We start from the raw sequence: 21,215 nt of genomic DNA, 5'->3' as shown, positions 1-21,215 counted from the left end.
GCAGTGAAATATTAAAACGAAAGGAACAAAAAGGCAATATTAAAAAGCGCCGTAGTTTAAACGCTGGACAAACAGACGAACGACAAAACATGTTTTTCTATTCGTCAAGAATTTTATTTGCTCGCGCAGCCGCTGGTCGTTATTAACCGAGTTCGCTGACGGAAACGTTTTAATAAGTTAGCCGCGGGTAACATGATTTTTGCAATTCGAGAAATTGCAGTGTCGCTGGTAAAGCAAAGGAAGAACATGGTAACAATGCCTTGAATAAGTGGACGAAAGCGCGTGCAAGGGCCCGCTTCGAAATTACGTTGTGCTAATTGTGAAAGTTTGCGATCCCCGATGGTATATGGGCGTGGAAAAGGAGCGCGTGCTTTTTTCCAGATTGCCAGCGTCGAACGTTTATTTGAATTCCTCGCATAACTATGCATGTTTATGTATCCGTTACGTTACGGAAACCGCTTGCGGCTGAAGTTCTTATCGATCGATAGCTACGCAACAGCAGCGTAAAAGAAAAAGGAAATAATATGTGCACATGGCATAAATATCCCATATAACAACGCGTTAATCTTTCGCGTTGAACGATCGACGAACAATTTCTACTTTGTCGATTATCCTGGCATCCATCTTCCCACGCTCTCCTTCAATTTTCCTCTTCTTCTTTTCCTTCTTCTTCTTCTTCTTCTTCTTCTACTTCTTCTTCTTCTTTGTCATTCTTATTCTTCTTCCAGCTTCGTTCAACATTTCCTCGTTGTTACCTTCCTCCTCTGTTTCTCTCTCGTCGCCGGCCGAACAAAAGATCCTTCCAAGTTTCTTATTTAATTAAACTTCGCGAAACAACCGGTAATGAATTTAGATATCCTGATGCGTTTCGTTCGCGGCAAAGAGATACGTCCTGACCGTCTCCTCGGCGGGAGTTTGCGTTTCCACTGTCCTGACATACCGTGAGACGTCGACCCCGTGATTAAACTGGTCGCAGTGGTGCGAGTCAACCATGGAACAGGCACGTTACGTAAATGGAAACGGACGATATTTCTTTCGATTTACACGTTAAATATTATTTCTTACGGTAGAATTAAGATGATATAAATTATTAATTATTCTTAGATCACGAATATCGTAAATAATTTCGAAATCGAATATTCTAATCGATAGTCTTGATATAAATTAAAGTTCCTTGGGTATTCCCATATAGATGTCTCAAGTTCGACGATTGTTTCCCGCGGCACGCATGAACACGTATCGACGTCAACTCGTGTCTCGTCGCAAGTTTCAGTTTGTCTTGCGGCTGATTGCCAAGCGTATCGCAATTATTGGATGAGCAAAGAGCCGTGGGCGTAAGGCGGTATCATCGAGTTTCACGCAACACGCTGTTTCGTCTGATCTCTGAGGGCACGAATCGATCTGACCCGATTTCTGGCTTCCCCTTCGAGATACTCCAACACCTTCGGTAAAGCCAAAATCGTCGTCTGTTATCGACGTGTATTTGGAAATATTCGATCGGAAAGTAATCTTAAAATCGCGATTTCGCAATAGTGATATCTGCTAGGTTTTCTTTCGAGTCTCAGGCTTTTGTATCTGTGCGTAAATATTCTCTTTGAGTTCATCGGATTATTACGTTGAAACGAATGTTATGGTATCGTATCGTTTTAATATTACGATGCAGAATCAGTTAAATCTTCAGCATAAAAAGGAATTTACATAATTCTATGAGAACGTTTCAGGTATAATACGTCAGAAAACCGTACGACTAAAAGAAAAGTGTCTAGACAGGCACAATTATCATAATAACGCGAGGTACTGACAGTTTATAGCGACGCTTTTATTAACGAAATTAATTTCGCTAATATACAATTAGTTCCGTAATTGAGTGATTTAATACGGTTTGATTATTGAATGCGTTAATAATGAATTTCATTTGATTATAATATCGTATCGGTGAAGATCGAAGAGATTATAACACAGATAAAATGCTCCTCTTACGGATTTCGATTTTCGAACAATGCTATTGCAAAAAGACGGGAAGAAATAATGTCGAAAGACTTTTCGTACTCGAACTGTTCAACAAATTTTTACCAAAGTGAGAACGAGGATCGATTTCCATTTCCGGCTTCATTGCGTTTTCCAATTAAAGGTCGCGTCAAAGTTTCTTAAGCGGCGGACGTCAATTTCCTCGCACTTACTCCGCAAAGAGAGTGACTAGGGACGGAATTCTCTCTAAATTAAGTTCTCGATGACTTTGAGTATGGGCTGCGTTGGATACCGTTGACAGGGGACCAAAGGAGAAACTGCAGGACGCGAGCAGAACGTTAAATACCCGCGCTCTATTCTTCGTTCTTAATTCTTTCTCAATTAATCGGAATCGCGTGTCACGTTTAACGTTGAAAAATTCCAATCGCAAAGTCACCGTGTGCGGCGGACATCGCGAAAACGAGCAATTTTTCCGGCAATTAACTTTCGAAGCCTCTAGAATCGCGTAACGACGAAACATTACTCTCGGACAATTATCGATTCGCGGCAGGTGGCTCGTTCGAATTCGAGTCGGTCGTTTTGACCGAAACGCGAAACACGCCATGTTAATTTTCGTTGCTTTTGCGTAAATAGGCGTTAAGTTTAACTACCCGTGAAGGCGGCGCGACGCAGCCATCAATTCCCTCGCATCGACCGGCCGTTTTCCTGTTTTCGTGACTTCACAGAGCCTAGCGCTGATCCTGTAAACCGTTTCGCGAAAAACTCTCTGCCCAAGCAGTTAGAGATCGCTTCCGTTAAGCCCGTTAACTGAAATATCACCCCGATAACGAGAACGTACTGGAAGAATGGGAAAAGAGATGGAGCCCTGGAGAAAGAAAAAAAAAACGAGAAATAGTAGGGTATACATATATACATATATATATACGAGATATATATATACATATACGAGAGAAAAAAAAAAAAGAGAGATGCTGGAGATGGAGCAATTGTATCTATTTGTTCGAGAGTACCAGATCCAGCTAAAGCATAGAGTGGGTTGTACATAAACTGGTATATACCGCCGGATACACATACACGCGCATAGTACAGGCTACGGGTAGAGAGCTTAACGGGATCAACGGTCGTTTAGTATCATTTTATCCGTGGGCTTAAGCGGTAATTTTTGCGAATAAACTAGGTGAATTGTACACACAGTTCAACCATCGTGCGTGCGGCTATTTAACGAATTTACAGCGGGGACCGATCTGTTTCGGATTTGCCCGCGAACTACGACCTCGAAAATTCGATTGCGGCTCTCTCGATGATTCATTTATAGTACCGGTCACCTGGACCGCGATCCCACGTTAATTACGAACCTGCAGTGAACTATCGCGAGTTTCACGCGCGAGAGGGGGAAAAAAAAGATAAAAAAAGAGTGTTCGATAGGGAATTTTCGAATCGCGCTACGGCTCGTCCGTTTCCGTTTAACTTGATCGGTTGGCAATCGTCACGTTTTAAGAGTATCGTTCCGATTTGGACGCGATTCAAGGGACTAGCTATTTCGAACAACGACAGGAATACTATCGTCCATTCGGTCGATCAGCGAATCCGGGACGGCGCGTGCCGGAAACGCGGTTAATTGTTTATACGATGCAGATTGAATACTCGCTTAATGATTCATTGGATCCAATAGATCTTGAAATTGGATACAAACGATAATGGAACCGTGACAGGACAGTTCGATGCGATTGATGAAACCGTCCGCGGCCACGTTGCGCGCCGTTCCGTTTAATATAAATCCGATTTCGAGCATCGATTTATACAGCTGGAAAATAGTTCTCCGCACTCTGAAGGATTATCATCGTTCCTCGAGCGGCAACGTTATAACACCTATAAATTTCGAAACGCTTTACTCATCGGCCGGATTAAACCGTAATTAAATTGACGATCGTGGCTGGCGAAGATTTCGTAACCTCCCGGATGCAGACATCGTCGCGATCATCTTTTTAACATCTACATCACCTCCGTGGAAGGGCTTCGTCGCGCAAACCACCATTAAGACTCTCTCTCTCATTCTCTCTGTCTCTCTCTAGCTGTCTGTCTGTCTCTCTTTCTCTCGTTGAAACCTTAAACCTTCGAATCCTCAAAGGAAGAGACCAAGAAAGCGGTTACTCGGCAAATGATACCAATTACCAGGTCCAATCGGATAACTTAATCCCGAAGCGATTTGCCGAGTTGGCGCAGGTGGTTTGCGGTTTAATCGTGACTGGTAGCAACCATGCACAAGGCAACGTCGAGACCAAAAAACACGATGCTGCACCATCCAGGCTGGCAGGCTTACCTACTCGAACGGTCAGACGAGCTTAGTATGCATTGCATGAAGGCACCGCGTATATCCATTATATTACGATCCCTTCCTCCCATGCTACCTACTCTTCCTCCCTGCAGCTCCGTTCTTCCTTGCAGCTCCCCGTACTGCTATATCCACTGGAAGAGATTTTCTGGCGGATGGTTCTCCGCTATTATCCGGGCGCTATCTGCTTCACTCCTCTCTTCATACCCCATGTACCCTCTCCTTTATGTGCACCCGTTATATGGAGAGGTATTTACCTGAATACGATCCCTGCAGTGTAGCTCACGTGCGTCTGCAGCCTAGGCTCACACAGAATACCCGCGCCTATTCGCGTTACCGCCAGATATATTCGAGCAGTCTGTGCCACGAGCCAAGCACCTATGCCCTGCTTCAACCGCAATCCAATGCTAGAGAGCGTTGAAATGCACGAGCTTCGTCTGTGTGCGGCTGCGTGTACGTATATGTGTTACTGTGTATGTCCGTACGCGTATGTAGAACGCACGGTAAAACGGGGAAGCATAGAATGCCGGTAAGAGGTGGCGGTACGCGTCAACGCGTAGACAGTATTCTACCGTGGCGCGACGAGATCAAACTACCAAGCTCGGGGTAAATCGGTCGAGCGTGGTAGAGGTGCAACAGCAGAATCAAACCTAGTTTAACGTCAAACGTTTGGCGTATTTACATTGTCGTTAATACCAGGTCCACCCTGTTAACTTAGCCCAGCAATTTCGCTGTTTCTCGCTGTGCAACCACATTTTCAACCACTAACGGTATCTGCAGATGTGCACGCAGCACCACCACCCCTCGTTCAAGCCGCGCCACCTCCCGTAAGGACGAGATGCCGTGCCCATGGACCCGGTCGTATTGCCTTCCGGGGTGTAAAATAAAATTTTACAACATTTCGAGGCTTCGTCTCTAATTTGATCGTAACCGGTTTTCCCACGGACCGCTATCACGGCCCATTACCAAGAAATTTCATTTTTTTCTTGCTCAATTTCACTTCTTCCCCCCCCCCCACTCTCTCTCTCTTTCTCTCTCTCCTTCTGTCTTTCTCCATCTCTCCGTACGTCTGGTATTAACCGTTACTACCACCACTATTTCGACCGCTTTTCGTAAACGATCCTCGTAGCGTTTCGCTGCGATCGCCAGGAGAATGAGGATTCGTGGGTCGGCCCAATGTCTGGAGATCGTTTCCCCTAAGTCCAGATATCGTTATATCGTATTCGTTGGCCGCTATCGAAACGATCTCCGGAAACTTTAATTGCGACAGAGTTTGGAATTCGACGAAAGATGGAAGGCATTAAATCGTACTGGGATTTCCTTTCTTCTCTCCATCGTTCCTCCTTTTTTGTTCTCCTTTTTTGGGGGATATTTCACTTAAAACCGTATAACGTTACGTCGAACGTAACAGCTCCGGAAACGGTTTCTTTTCATTACGTTAATAGACCAGGCGAGAGTTAATTCCCTTTTTCTAGCCGCAGACGCATCGTCTCGTCACGGTTCGCTTTTCCCTCGATTCCTTCATTTATCTCAGTTTCTCTCGATCGATCGAACGTGTCGGGACCGCCGGCGGCATGTACACGATACGAAAACTTGCAAGTCCGTACAAACAGCGGCAAGTTCATTGCCTCGATCCGTATATGATACGCGGAGAGGAAGTTCCGCGAGAAATCCGCGCTCGCGGTTTTATTGCTCGTTTCGCGTCGCCATCGAATCACGAACCGCTTGTCCGATACCTGGATTCTCTTCGCTTTCGCGGCTACGACCGACAGAAAGCGGGAGAGAAGGGAAACGTTAATGTCCGTCGAAAAAAACCTGCGCTGCCGGTAGTTTCCCACGGCAAATTGATTTAATATACGCGCGGGCAAGTGGGTGACGCCGGCGATGAGAGCCGCGTCGCCTGTACGCATCTCGATTTTCGCATTTCATGAGCATAACAAATCCGGTAAATCCGATTTCGCCTTCGCGGATGGAACCTCTCGTATTGGACAACGTTATTTCGAACGGAAATTCGCGTTGCGTTCAGCGTTGATTTCGCGCCTCCTCCTTTTGATCCCTGTTTTCCTCTTCGCTTCTATACGCGTCTTAATTGCGAACGAACGCCTCTCGACTGTGAGTGTGTGTGTGTGTGTGTTATTTATCTAGACGGAAAAGAAATACGCCGTTGCAATCGACCACGGAATTCCATAGACTGAAATCAATCATTCTCTGAATTCAACGTTGATCCCGTATTCGAAAGAGACCTCAGACCGTCTTCACGGGCCTTTCACGGTTCCTTTCACGACTCTGCCAATCCCCTTTCCATCGGCAGGAAAATACGTAAACGAAGATAGACGCGCGTATTCCCAGATAGGATCGGGGAATATGTGCATCCTCGGAGGCAACGAATCGTTGGATGTTTGCCGACTGTACGATATAAGGTGAACCGTTGGATGTCGCGCCGCATCTTGTCAACGATATTTCGCCAAATGTTATTAGGGATCGTTTCTTTGAACGTTTCCATAGGAGAAAATATCCCGTGACATCTCGGCGTATTACCAAATTCGCAAACATTTGCATGACTGAGATCGAGAAATCTCGCAAGTCCCTCGACCGTGTAAGTGGTGCGTAAACGGTCGCACGAAGTCGCGATAAAAATAACTTCTTATATTTTGTTGCTTCACGAGGCTAGAGGATCGTCGTTAAATGGATAATACGGTGTACGTTTATAAACATATGATAGCAGGTGGAAGAATTGGAAATTCAGGTTGGAAACGACGTTTTATTTCGGCGAAACTTTTTTCCCCGGAGCCCCGCGGATACGTACGTCACGCGGAATATCGGGGATCTTGTTTAATTTGTTTTCAGGATCAATGAATTTTTATTAACGAACTGAAATATTTGAATTGGAAATGTAAACTGAAATAATTTATATTTACCAAAGCCGCTCGTTCGAATGACAATAATATTTGTACGAAGCGATGGTATCTGCCGAATTAAAACATCCGTGATTTATGCACGAAACTACGTGCAACAAAACTTTCTAAATGAAATCCAATAAAGCGAGCTTTAACGAAAGGTAGATACACGCCCCTGTTCGATCGGTTTTAAAATCAGGTTCGTTTGCAAAAGAGTACCTTGTAATGGAAACGTTCTCTCCTTTGCTATTTTATTTTAATTCACCCTCGACGAAAAATCGCGGCGTTTCGAACGGTATCGTCATGCCGCGTGTCGTAAATAGTTTAAGACGTGAAAAATATGAAACTCGTCATATCCTCGCCAACCCTCGACGAATCTTCCTCCCCTGTATAAATCGTTCCAGCGACCGATTCGTAACGACCTCGACGCTTAAACGCGTCGTTGCATCTGCTCGCGGAAAATTAGGGGCGTCGGCGCGATCCTCCGCTTCACTCCGTTTGATTATCGATCCAAACCACCGAATCGTCCGAGTATCCAAGTATCCACGCTCCAGCCACGTCGGTGTGTACCTTTGCTCTTCCTCCGTCGTCTATTTGCCTTCGACTTTCCATTCTCTTTCCACCCCTTTCCACCCGCCTGTGCTTCCTTGTCCCCTAACCCTGCTGACTAGTGAACCATGTAAGAGGCTGCTTGCTTTTTCTAATCTAGCTGAGGGATTGACGGGCAGGATCGAGCTTTAAGCATCAATTTACATGTAAGTTTCCGGCCGGTGCCTCGTTCGTACCGTAATTACGTTCGCACCAGGGGTAATCGTTGCCTGTCTTTACCAGAAAATATAGGAGGCGCGAGTCGCGTCCGATGATCGCGTCTACATCGCCCGAGAGACGCGTCCTCCGAGCCCCTGTCGAGGGGATTTTATCGATTCTCGGTCTCGCCACCCTCTCTTCCCTTTAACGCGCGTTTCGACGCGGCCGTGTCTAAAACCTGATATAGAGCTCGTTCTTTCGCTTCGAAGGAATCGTTCGCAGTACGTAACTTATCGTTCGATTCGTCGAACATTCGAAGGGGAATCGAAGACGAATATTTTGATTTTAACGACCCAGCTTGAGCCCATCGTTTCAGTGAAATTGAAGTTGCAAAATTTGAGAATGTTTACCGTTTGCGAATACGATACTAACGAATTATATATTCATTATCGTGACTAATCTTGTTGCTAGTTTTCTAATTAGAATATACCATATATATTGTACCGTTAAGTCCAGCTATAGTTCATGGTGATGGTTACGACGTGACCGTTGAAAGTTCCCACGTAACGCTCGTTGTTTTAAGAATCATACCGTAGGGTTAATTGATCACAAGATGCAGGCGCGGCCTATTTGTTCTTCCTCTTCTATCGTTACTCCTGCGTCCACACTTCGTCCATCGTTATTACAGTTTAATAACCGAACGTCTCGAAGTCGACACTGTCGTAGCTTTCGCCTCGAGCTTCTCAAGCTCTAAAAATCGATCCGAATCCATATTGCATTCCCGTCGGATTTCTCTTTCCATTCGAACGAACGTTGTAACAATCTTCTCTCGTCCGTATCCATGACGAAGAATTTTAGCAAATAGGTCCACCCGTGACAACGTCGGAATCTCCTCAGGATTCACATTCACCGTGATTTAAATATTCTTTTCTTGTCGCATTTTCGATGATTTCGTTCGTGATTCGCGCTCACGCATCACTCACCCGCCATCCTACGAGTAGTTCGAGTATTTCGTGCAAATATCCAGTGGTCAGAGGAGCGTTTTATTACAAAGCGAAAATAAAGAAGGACGACAACAAACCGCCGTGTCGTGACATCGGATATCCTTGCAAATTAATTTCTATGGCGGATTTCTGGATGGTATTGGTGCAGCCCGTGCACCAATTCAAGATAATATCGGTCGAACGGAAACGGAAAAAACTGTTCACCGTGGTTCGTGGGCTGCACTATTAGAATAGGTATCCGTTCCTTTTCATTTCGTTCTTTCCACTGTCTCTGATTTGTAGCTGGTGTTTCCATCGAACGAGCTACGAGGCCAGGTTGCCTCTCACGGTGGAAATCATTCGTGCATCTCGCACGAGCCAGACCCTTCCTATCGGTTTCCAATTTTTCTACGTGCGCGTGACTCTCTATACGTGCTGTCCTTTCTTTTTTCGTCGTTTTATTTTACGTATGCGCTTCGCTTCCACTTTGTTTGCTCCCGTTTGTTTCTCGCGAAAAAGACAACTCCGGCTGTCTAATCGTCGATGGCCGGCGCGACATCGGCAGCGTCATCGAGGCAAATTAGACGGATCGCGGAAACGTATTACGCGAACAATGGATTCGTTAGCGAGCACGCTTTAGTTTTTTGGTCGATTCTCTTGGCCGAAACGCACGAAAATTTGACCGGAATATTGAAAAGTATCTCGGTCGTACTCCAGCGGGTACGTTCTAACGAAAACAAAAAGATGAGATAGGAAAGAAAAAAATAAAAAAGAAAAAAAAAGAAGAAACGAACTCCGACGCTGGTACAACGAAACGTTTCGCTGAAGAGAAACGGTAACTTCGTGAAATATCATGCACGCTCAATTTCACTTTGTCGAAAGTTTCTTCGTAGTCCCGGTCATTATAACGACGCTTTGTTATCCATCGTCTCGTCGTACTATAGCTCTCTTACTCGTAGCTCGCTTGCTCGCTTGCACGCGTGCGAGTGCGTTCGCTCGACCACGCTCGAAACTCTAACTTTATGAAACAGCTCGCGGAAGCGTGGCTCTGGCTCGGCGCGACTCGGCGATTGGGCTTGCGTCGCGTCGTTTCGCAAAAAAGAAACCTGGAAACCGAAGGTAGTGTAAATTGAGCTTACAATCCAATCAGCCGCCCCTGCCACGCCGCCTCTGCCGCTTCCCTTCGCCGCCCTCCCCCGCCCCCTCCCGCTGGTATCTCGGGCTCTACTCGAGGTTCGTCAGCTCGAGAGGCGTAAAATAGAAGCAAAAGGAGGCGGGAAAAAAGTGGAAGGGAAAAAAGGGAAGAACGAAGGAAGATCGCGCGATGAGGAGCTGAAGAGAAACGACGAAAGAAGGGGGATGGTCAGGATCAAGGAAAAGGGTGGGTGAGAAAGTGGGAGCGTAGGGCCGCAGAAATAGCCCCGGAGGGTTGATACAGTGTCAGCGAGCGAAGAGAGAGAAAGAGATGGAGAGGATCGAGAGAACTCGGCAGCACACAGATATTTCCAAGTACATTTTTGATGGGATTTTTAAATGAGCCCCAATTGCGTTAAACGTTACGGTGCTCGACTTAAGGCAAGATTTCCTTAAACGATGTTTCAGATTCTCAAGGATTCTGGTTGGTCTGCCTCGTTAAGGGGTGAAGATTAAGCCGGCGACGTCTTGTATTTCTTTTTTCGTCGCAGCCTGCTTGTGGATCGTATTAATCGTATCGTACCGTCGATTTCACTCTTAAAATCTACTCGAATTCTTACGACATCCTGTACCGTATCCTGGCTATCGAGTATCGATTCACCGCCGTTGGGAAATCGGTCGGCGTAGTTGCGAAACAGGAATATACAGCTTCGACACGACCGTCGCGTAATTCGCTGAGCTAGTTTCTCGTCGAAAAAATCAAGCTCGAGTAAAGCGAGAAGTGTAAAAGCGTGTAACGAGGGGACGAACAGCGTTGTTGTATGAGATTCGTAGAGGAAAGTTGCAGTGTAAATCGCTAGATGGTCAACTAGTTGATACTTGGTTGTGTGCCGCGAAATCGCCAGTATACTTTGTTCTTTACGCACTGCCCGAGAGGGAAAAGGAAAACCTTGAAAAAGAGGCGGAAGATGGGAGAGACAGCAGGGCGGAAGGGTGACGGGTTATACGCGAAATGACGTAAAATAAATTACGTCGAGTTTAAATGTACTTTTACAGCCGCGATGGCGCGGGTTTTACACCGGAAACTTTGAGACCGACAGTCGTAGAAAACACGGAGATACGAAGAATGAAACGAGGAGCATCGTTTTATCCTGATGAGCGCGGAAATTGACGCGTCTCGCGGGGACTGTCGGGCTGCACGCTGATGCTTTCATCGTTAATTTAATCGCAAAATTCTGTTCCAAGTAAACACGAACAACATTTTTCCTTCCATTTCTCAAACAGAACGAACACGACGTTGTTTCTTTTGCGATGTACTACTACCGATACGTAGTTGAATCCGTCGGGATCCATTTAAATTCGTGCCCTTATTTATTTCCGTCTCTCGATAAGCGGGATTTCCAACTAAATTCGATTTCCATTACCAGATTCGATCCCGTTGCAACGTACACTCTCGGTATCTTCTAGAATTGCGTCAGACACTCGCTGGATCATGGTTCTTTGGCTGTGAAAACGGATTTCGTTCGACTTTACCGTATCATTCAACCGCCTGTTCTCCTCTCGGGGATAAAAGGGATACGGAAAATTTGATCCGTCGCTATGTTTTCCGCGTGATACGATAGTTGCACGTGGTAATCGATCATTCGTGGCATTTGAAACGACCACTAGATCCTATTTACTAGGCGTTATAGATTCTCCATGACTCTCGTCGATATATTATACTTGTTACCCGAGTTCGATTATCGCGCCTCTCTTTCTCCGTTGCTCGTTCTTCGGTTCCCTGTCTGGTCCGGTCGTTAATGGATACTTATCGAATTAAAAGTTCGGCGTGCCATGCAATCTCGCGGTGCTAAGAACCTAATTGGCATTTAATCCCGTTAGCGGGGACGTTAACACCCTCGGACGATCTGGCCAGTCCCCCGGCGTTCGAGTCCGATCGAGAAGCGTTCGTAACCTTTCCGGTAGGGTACGGTCGCGGCAAACTATATCTCGTTGTAGCCAGAGTATTTTACGAAGTAATTAATTCCCGGAAAACAAGTATACGTACGCGTGAACAACACATCGATGAAATTGTTTAACGATGCTTGGCGACAGCAAGCTCCGTGCTTCCGGCGTCGTGAACCAATACACCGATGAGACATAATTATGTTTGACGAACGTCAATGACATCGTGTTGCGCAATTTACGCGGCAACACACGTCCAAATATGATACATACACGTTGATGTCTACACATGTACTCATAATTTCCCGGATGATATGCCAATATTCTATCTGTATCAACAAGAATATCGTTAGCTTACTGTTTACGAGATAGATCCAGATTATCGCTAGAGAAAGAGAGAGAGAGAGAGAGAGAGGGAGGTAGTTTCAACAGATCAGGCGCTCTGCATTCCTGCACGAAGGCTCCAACATAATAAAATGGAAATATGTGTTGCACGAGTATACACGGAGAAGGCTTTTCGCTGAACGCGTTGAACTTGCCTTGTTCAGTGGAACGCAATAATTATTCGCTGCTTAACCGCTGTGCATCGTCAAACCGACCCTGCCGTATCGGATTATTTTACGGTTACAACGAGCGCACATTGTAAGCGCCCGTTCATTGTAACCTCTCTCTCTCGTTCTTTTTTCTTTTTTTCGTCTGTTTTTCATCCGTTCTCCTCTTTTTCCCCCCTCTCTTTTATTTTTATTCGAAGCGGGAGGTTGCTCGATAAATATTAAATCCGACGATAGACGATTAAACGCGCGTCAAAGCCGATCGAACGGAAAAGAAGCAAGCATTCGATGGAATTGATCAACCGAACAATGTCAACTATTTTCTCTCTCGTTTATTATCTGCCGTACGTTGACGATCGAAAAAAAGTCTCACACGGCTGCGGGCGACAAAGCTCGGAATTAAAGTTTTATCTGAACGATGCCGCCGAATCTGTCGATTCCAATTTCAAACTATTCCACATCAAACGATGTGCTTGTTAATAGCGCTATCGGAAAAGATCGATATCGGGTGACCACACGCAGCTTTATGCGAAATTTCCTGTCTCTGTTATGGATATCGATAAATATTCACGCGAAAGGAGTACCATTTATTGGCAAACAAAGAGATGTTTCAATCGGCCAGATTGCAACATTCACGGTATACAAATTGTTATTTGCTTATCGAGAGAAAGCATTCATTTACGTTCGATTAGTCGACGGGCCATTACGTATGACTAGTTCGCGTTTATTTATAAACACCGTATCGACTTCCGTTTCCGAGACAATCGAAACAGCAAGGGTGCATGGTACCTGTTAATTCGAAGGAGTAAAAACAATCGTCACCCGAACGTTTTCCAGTTTTCGTACGATGCTACTACGACCATTGTGATTCGACGAACGATTATATACTTTGGTGGCACTATCATCGACCAAGTTACGTCATATCGATAATACGGAAAAAGAGAATTACCTGGTAGTCGTATTCGTTGATCCCCCGGCGTTATTCGTTTTGATCGGCGAGCAATTGGTCGGCAGACGTCGTCGTTTGGTTGATCTTCGATCGGTCTCATCGGTTTATCGGCAGTCACAGGCTAAAGTATCGCGCGTGGATTGGACCAGAAATCGGTGGTGAATAAGTTACTGGCGGTTTGCTGGATCGTGAGATGCCTTTGAAAGGTTAAGCGGAAGATGAGCAGGGTAAAGTATGCGTAGGTGGTGAGAGTGAGGGAACGGGGGAAAAAATCTGGCTGGAAGATAGTAGGTGCGGAAGCGCGTTGAACCGAGTACGTGCTTTCCTTCGAGAGTTTGGCGCGCGACTGTGCTACTGAGGCCAACCCGGGCCACCATCAACCCTCTTATGGCTCTGTCCCTTCGTTCAAACCCCTCTTTACACCCCTCTCTCTTCGCGCCACTCGTCTGTCCCACCCCGGTTGGCGCTCCCACCAGAATTCTGAGCGTCACATACTCCTCCGTTTCCCTCTCTCAACCCCTACCGTTCACCCTCTTTCTCCTTCCGGCTGGTTCTCGCATTGCCAACCTCTCTTTCCGTTCTACGGCCCGTTCTTCACCCCTTCTCTTCATCGACCTCTCTCCAGCGTCCACCTCTCCCGCGCAGCTTCATTATACCCTTTCCTCCATGAGCAGCTTCATCCCCCATGTCTCTCTATACCACCGACTATCCTACTCTCTCACCTCTGGCCACTTGCTGGGTTACCTACCCCTACCAGCTAATCTCTCTTTCTCTCTACCCCACCCTTCGCTTCTCTTCCACTCTTTCCTCCTTCCCTTCCTTCCCCATTATCCTTTGTTCTTGCTCTTTTTCACCAACTCGTTATGTCTTTATTTCACTCTGTCGGCTTTCTTCTACCCCCGATGTTTCGTGTCGCGTTCGCTTCTTCTCCGGCGTTCGCCCGACGATCCTTCTCCCTCCGCCCTCCCCCTTTCGTCCTTTTCGTCCGTTCGTCCTCCGTCTCGATGTCTCGATCTTCGTCCATTCTCGCGACCTCCCCGCGTTCACCTGTCCTCTATCCTGCTTCCCTATAACTTGTCATCCTTCAGTCCCGTATACCTGTCTCTGTCGTACGAGCAACCCCTTCCTTCGACCCCATCGTGAAATCACCAGCGATGTGGACCGGCGGTTAGCGACGGTGCGCGCGCCGCAATTCAAAACTGCGGTTAGAAGGGGTCGTCGAAGATAAGGATGAGCCCTAAATATAGCGACATGGTGCTTAAAAGATCCTCATCCCAGGTTCTCGGCTGCTTACCTCGCCTTACGTGCTCCTTTTAGCGCCGCCACGAATTCTCCGCACTTCCCGCTCCAATGCCCGAAAGCCAATAACCCGTTCGACATGCGTCATACGTCGTTTAGAAACGCCGAACTCCCTTCGTACGTGTGTGCTCGTTAATTTTTCCATCGATTGCTAATGGTCCTGCGTTGGCGTGCAATTTGGAAAATTCTAGCGAAACCTTCGTACAAATGGCAGATTCGCAGGATCCGTGCGACTCTTCGTAAGATCGATGTTGATCCATAGAGACACGAAGATCCACGCCTGCTATTATAAATATATCGACTTTATCTTTTCTAATTGCCGACGAACTTTAATAAAAATTCCAGTCCAATGATACAACCGAATTAGTCGCGAGAAATTGCGAAAGTTGCGAGAAAGTTTGCAGATGCGTCTTTATGGAGTAGAAATCGCTTTGGAGCAAAGAATATTTCGAGGTGAATATACGAACTCGTTGCTTGATGCGTAATTTCAACGATTCATAGGCGATCTCCGTGATCAAGCAACGATTCCATCGATGAACGAACGATAAACGTTTCCGACGACGTTAGATGTGTCGACGGTGTGACGCGAATCGCAGCGTGACGCGTGTATAAATAAAGATCGGCTAAGCCTCGTCCTGCTCTGTAATTACGATGGAACTAAGCTGGGTATTCTGCGGATCGGTGATCCTTGCGTCCTGGGCGCAACGCCGCCGTGGTATCTCCGCTCGGACGAAACCAATTTGGAATTAATGTAACGTCCTGCGAAATTAGCGTGACGTCCTTTCGGATAGAAACAGCCAACCTCTCGATCTTTTGGCGGAGAGTCGAAAAATAATCATCGTTCGTTCGTCGGTATTGTATTCGATCTTGAAGATACCTGCCTACGATCGAGACTTCGAATCGTCATCGTCGTAAATTTATACCTATTGTTATATTTCTCTATGCGATTAGTATTCGTGACAAGTATGCAAACGCGAAGTTATTAAATCGTTTGTAATACGTATTATTACGTATTATTTAAATTACCATTTTTTATCGACATCCGTAAAGATCTGAATTTGTATAAAAATTCCAGATTACGTCATAAGTAATTAAAACGAATGGAAAATCGTTTCAGTAGTTGCGAGGGATCTTTCAGGGACCGTGACAACTGCATCCTCTCTCGTCCAAAAGTACTTTCATCCGAGTAATATCAGAGTACCGTAGAAGCGAAGCTAAGCTCTATTATTAAATCTAATCTACCATCGTCCCATTGCATTTCTAATATCAAACGGTAAATTAGGAAGAAGGTTGCCGATTAACCATTCGCGTTGCCTGCTAAAAATCTGCGAGAACCTTCGTTTCGACCAATAACACGTTAATACGATTAAGCTACCATTCTTTCCGACGAGGCTGCTAGCGAATGCGAATCACGTGAGCGGACTGATTCAACGCGGTAGTAGTAAGGTCAAGCCCGCGTCCACGGACAGAGGGATTACTCGCGCGAGATTAGATACTGGATCGCAATGCGTTAAATGAAAGGCGACATCAGAACAATAAGTACTCGGTACTGCTTCACGTACGTGTACTGGACACCAAACACTCCGGCTGCTCGTTCTATCTCTTCTCGTTAGTCCCGATGGTCGGCGTGTTTCATGTGCCATGCGCGACGATACACCTATCCGCGCGCACGAATTAATAATCCGGCGAATCGAGGAAGATTTATGTTCGACTGGGCGATGTGTGTGTTTGTGCGTGCCACCTCGAAACAAAAAAAAAAAAAAGGAGAGAAATCGCGGTGAACGGGAGCAACCAGCGACCATCGTTCCCGTTGCGCGATGGGAAGGTGTAAACGAAGATATCGGCGACGAACGAGCGAAATAACTAAATAAATAGCGTTACGGATTTTCTGTTTTACCGTGGCGTTTCCTGTTTTTCGTAAATCTAAAAGAAACTTCTAAATTAGCATTTCGAAAGAAGAAGAACGATCGTAATGAATAAAAGCGACCAGAGATCATCGTCCTCGTTGCGTAATGTGAAGATGTAAACGAAGATTTGAATGACCTATCAGTGAGTAAGTAGATGGATGATATTTTTATACAATTTTCGATTTTGTAATCTTTTGTGCTTCCGATGAATCCAAATGGAGGTTTCCAGGTGCTTGGAAAAAAAGAGGAGAAACGAGAGTGAAGAGAAACATTTAATAAAATTTCCCTCTGTTATTGTTATCTTTTATTTGTTGATAAACCGGAAAGAAAGTTGCAGGTCGACTAGTAGGACGAATCGCGACTCAGAAATGGTCGGTGAGATGTCTAACGAGATGCATTAGGGACTCGACTGGAACGTCAAACTGTACCGGATTGCGAGCATCGAGCAAGCAACACGGCAGAATGAAGCCAGTTCGCGGAAACGCAAGAGGCTGGCATCCTATTTCGCATTAGATAGCTATTGTTTCGAGGACGATTGTCTGTAGCAAAGCGTCGACAGTAGGGGGATGAGGAAACGCATTTTAAATATTCACCGATATCCAACGTGCTCGCTTGGTGCTGTTCTTCGTTTCACGGAATTGCGAAGCATCGATCGGCTCGCGATGCCCGCTGCGTTTGGAAGAAGCGAGCTATCCGATTATGCGACTCGCCGATCGAACGCTCGTCCACCATTCAGTGGTACAGCTAGAGCGATGAATATCTGGTTCGATGCATGAATTTTAATTAAAATTGTTCGCGTTTGGCGTTAGAATCTCTTTCGATGACAAATGAAGGCTGCGGTCTGGATTATGATCAAGAATCTGACTTTCATTTTTAATTTCCTATACTCGAAGATTATTTGCTCTAATTATATGGAATTTGGTTTATTTAATTGATCCAATCACGACGGAATAAATTATACAGTTACGGCGTATTATCAAGGAGCAGGATCGTCGACGACTACGACTGACATGAAATTAGGAATACAAAAAGGAGGGACGCGGTAAATGGACGAGGTCGAGCGTCGATGGTCTGGGTTGGGCATGGAGAAAGAGAAGAAAGTGAGACGAAAAGAGAGCTGGCACCGGCTACACAACCCTTGCCGATAAACCGACACATACCAAACCCTTTCCCCCCGGTTGACAGTTTACTCGCGGTTCACTTGTCATCGGCAAAGATACAAAGATAATTGGTCATTGGGGTATATCGTGGCGCGGGTCGGAGCGAGATAGACGTAACCAAGTACTTTGAAGAGGACAAGCACTTTGAACAGATTTGCTTTGGCCGTTGTTTCGGCCTGGTATTTTAGTTTAGATCAAAAGACTGACGATACTAGCCAATTCAGCCGTATCTAAGCTGCCGACTCTCGCTGTCTCTCTTTCATCAACGGTGTCGCCCCGCGTCCCACTGTCTATTTATCTCTAACTACGTTTCTCGGGATTTCCACTTGCATTCGCGCCATGCCTATTCGAATCCTGTTGCATATATGGAATATGCACTTTGCGTCCCTTGGCTTTGATGCCACGTATAATACCTGGTTGGTTGCGGCTGCGAAAGAGACACATCGAAATCGAGCGAAATTAATTCCAAGCCAGACCTGTTACTACCTAACCGTTAATAAGATTTTCTTGTTGTCTGATTAATAGCCTGGCTTCCGGCTAATGCCAGCATTTGTCTCGTTTTCTTGGTTCGCTCGTTGGTTGGACGAGACAACTAAAGAGAAGGGGGAAACGAGTCTCGCGAAAACGTAAGTGAGATAAATTCGATTCTCTCTCGTAACCGGAGTATCAGCGAGTTGTCCTTGAATTCTACGTACGTCTGGCTTTGTACGCTTTTTCATCAGGCAAGTTCCGAAGTTCGTTCACCTTCTCGATGATATCGTCAGACGATCGAGCTCGACTTTTCAGTACCGAATATAATGCCGAGGACAGAAAAGACGCGAAGAAGTGGGAGGCAGGGAGGGAAACAGAGAGGGGAACCGATGAAAATGGTGCTACGAATGACGACGAGGTACGGGAGGCGGAGAAACGCCACTGTCGAGCCTAGGACCGACATGCATGGTTCGCAGATTTGCATCTCAATGGCAAGTAATATAAATTACACGTAATTACCACCTGGCCGTTCGAGAGAGCAGCGAATTTTATTCCGCGCTATTTCGAGCCATAGTCACTTGCTCGGAACCGTGACTGCGAGTCTCCTGGGCAAAGATCGTTTCGATTCACGTGCGAAACCAAAATTTAGTCGTTCCAAAAGACTCGCGACTTTCCGTTCCTGCTTTTCGAAAATCACGATTCACCAATTACAAATTCTTCTCCGTGAAACGGTTTTCTCAACGGATACAAGCGAATAAGTCTGATGATAATGCAACGTCGGCTTTATTATTTAACGCATCGATTTACGATTACAATCGCGGCGACGTCCACGCCTCTCTGAGTTACAAGAAAGTTTTTCAACGAATTAAACCATCCAATTATTGTGCCCGCTTTCCAACTCAAGTAATAAACATCGAGTGCGATAACGACCCCATTCCCAGACACCGAGTAGCTAGAGGGGTTGAACGTCTTCCGCCAGTAACGTATCTAGACTGTGCGCTACTCGTTTATCGTTCTTTCCCTTCGTGTCTTGTGCAAACCAGCGGCACGTCATTATTTATTAAATAGCACCGATAAAGAAGGAACAGCGTCCTTTAATCCCGAGCTGTTGAGACACTCGTTTGACACGGTTTATCGTTATCGGATTTCACCTATCTTAGCTCGTAGACGCTAAATTAGCTAACGAGATTTGTATCCTCGTGTCTCGTACACTCGAATCGAAGCTTAAACGGACCTTCTTCGTAGCCTCTTTCGACGCAACGTGCGGAATTAGCGAAAGAAAAGCGCCTCTCCGCAACACTGTACGTTGTTGGCCGTTCGTTTCGCGTCCCGGCGATAACATCGCGTGGCGTTTAATCTTTCAACTTTTTCCTCGAAATGCTCGACGATGGAAGTTTTCCAGTTTGCCGGGAGGAAGTAAGCCGGCTGAGCGGCCGCTAACTTCGATGCCCCGGCTCTTTTTAATGTTTATGCTTTCGAGGCGCTTAACGCGCCGCCCTCCCTCCCCCCCCCCATGAATATGGCGCTACGAACAGCTAGGCGCGCGGAGTTTTACTCGCCACGGGCCGCGACTCAGATAATTAGAGAAATATCGCTTAATAAAGTTCACTCGATGTTCGAGCAGCCCGTGTTGCTTCGAGGTAGTTGGAGAAACTCGGGGGTTGCACCTGATCCTCCACCCTCGAACGCTGTTCCAGCCGAAGCTGCCGCGGCCTGTGCGCACCTTGCCTCTCTTATTTTCCTGCTCTGCGCTTCCGAGCCCACGACGATGGGTTTACGCTGAAAACATGCACGCTGAGCACAATCGAAACTTCGCTAAGTGCCTGCCAACGGTTCGGATTAGTCGAGCCCGGTTACCTTCTCCGGCAGGAAACACTTGTAATTACACGAAACTCCAAGTTTCTCTTACTTTGATTTCAATCTAGCCCGCGTGCAGCGACGCGTAAGGTGTCGTTTAGCAACTTCCAAACGAATAATCCATTCTCGGCCTCGTTGCGAAATTATTCAGTTGCTGCTCGGATTGTTCGTTAGCTGCGTGAATCGTTCATATTTTCTCAATCCTCGCCCTCCCACCTCATTCTCCCGCTATCTCCATGCTGTTTCTTACTTTTTTGTCTCGTTTCCCGGTTCGTCGTTTCTAGATCAACGCATAACGCGTTTAAACGACGAGATTTTAATGAGAGTTCATGATGGCGCGAAGGAGGAGCAGGACGAAGAAAGGCGACGACGAAACAAGGATTTCGAATGGAGACGCTACCGATTTTAGAAGCTATAAGTCAACCCCGACGCGCAATTATCCCTCCTTCAGGCGTCAGGGACCCTTTCTATCATCGTTCGCCACGGGATTCCTGCCGTGATTCGACCCCGCAGGGTTATAACTTCTGAAAATGACAAAAAAAAAAAGGAGGGGGAAGAAAAAGACGGGGAGAAGGAAAAGGCGGAGATAGGAAGAGGAAGAGAAGCTTACCAGGACCATCGATTCACGGACTTCCAAAAAGATTATTTATCCTTTCGAACATGCGGAAATACCGCGACCATTCTACGTTCTTCAGCCGTAAATAAAAAGGCATCTACGCAACAATAACTGTAAAAACTTCAAAATTGTTCACGGTCGATAACTTCGTTTCCCTATTCAACAGGTATTCAAGATTCAACATCCTATTTATCGATCATCTTTATAGCGTATTACTCGAGACGTCGGAAAGCCTTTAACCAAGCAACTTCTAAACAAACTTCTCGTACAGCGGCACGACAAACCGTCGGAAAATGAATCGCGGATGAAAATCGTGGGAAATCAAACGATGTACGGAGTAGCCTAAATACATCGTCCTCTGGAAGAGAACAATTTACGTAGCGTGGTCTAACGAACGTTC

General features: G+C 46.1%; 1 long non-coding RNA gene across 1 annotated transcript; it reads right to left on the bottom strand.

The window, feature by feature from the left end:
* Positions 1-92: 92 nt before the first annotated feature.
* Positions 93-14,941, bottom strand: LOC125387180. The gene is made up of 2 exons (XR_007227738.1): positions 13,506-14,941; positions 93-1,442 (listed from the first exon to the last, which is right to left on the bottom strand). It is a non-coding gene; the product is annotated as an uncharacterized LOC125387180 (long non-coding RNA).
* Between the last annotated feature and the right edge of the window lie 6,274 nt (positions 14,942-21,215).

This window comes from Bombus terrestris, chromosome 2 (genome assembly GCF_910591885.1).
Source record: "Bombus terrestris chromosome 2, iyBomTerr1.2, whole genome shotgun sequence".
In the NCBI taxonomy this organism is placed as follows: domain Eukaryota; kingdom Metazoa; phylum Arthropoda; class Insecta; order Hymenoptera; family Apidae; genus Bombus; species Bombus terrestris.
This window is presented reverse-complemented; position numbering and strand designations above follow the sequence as displayed.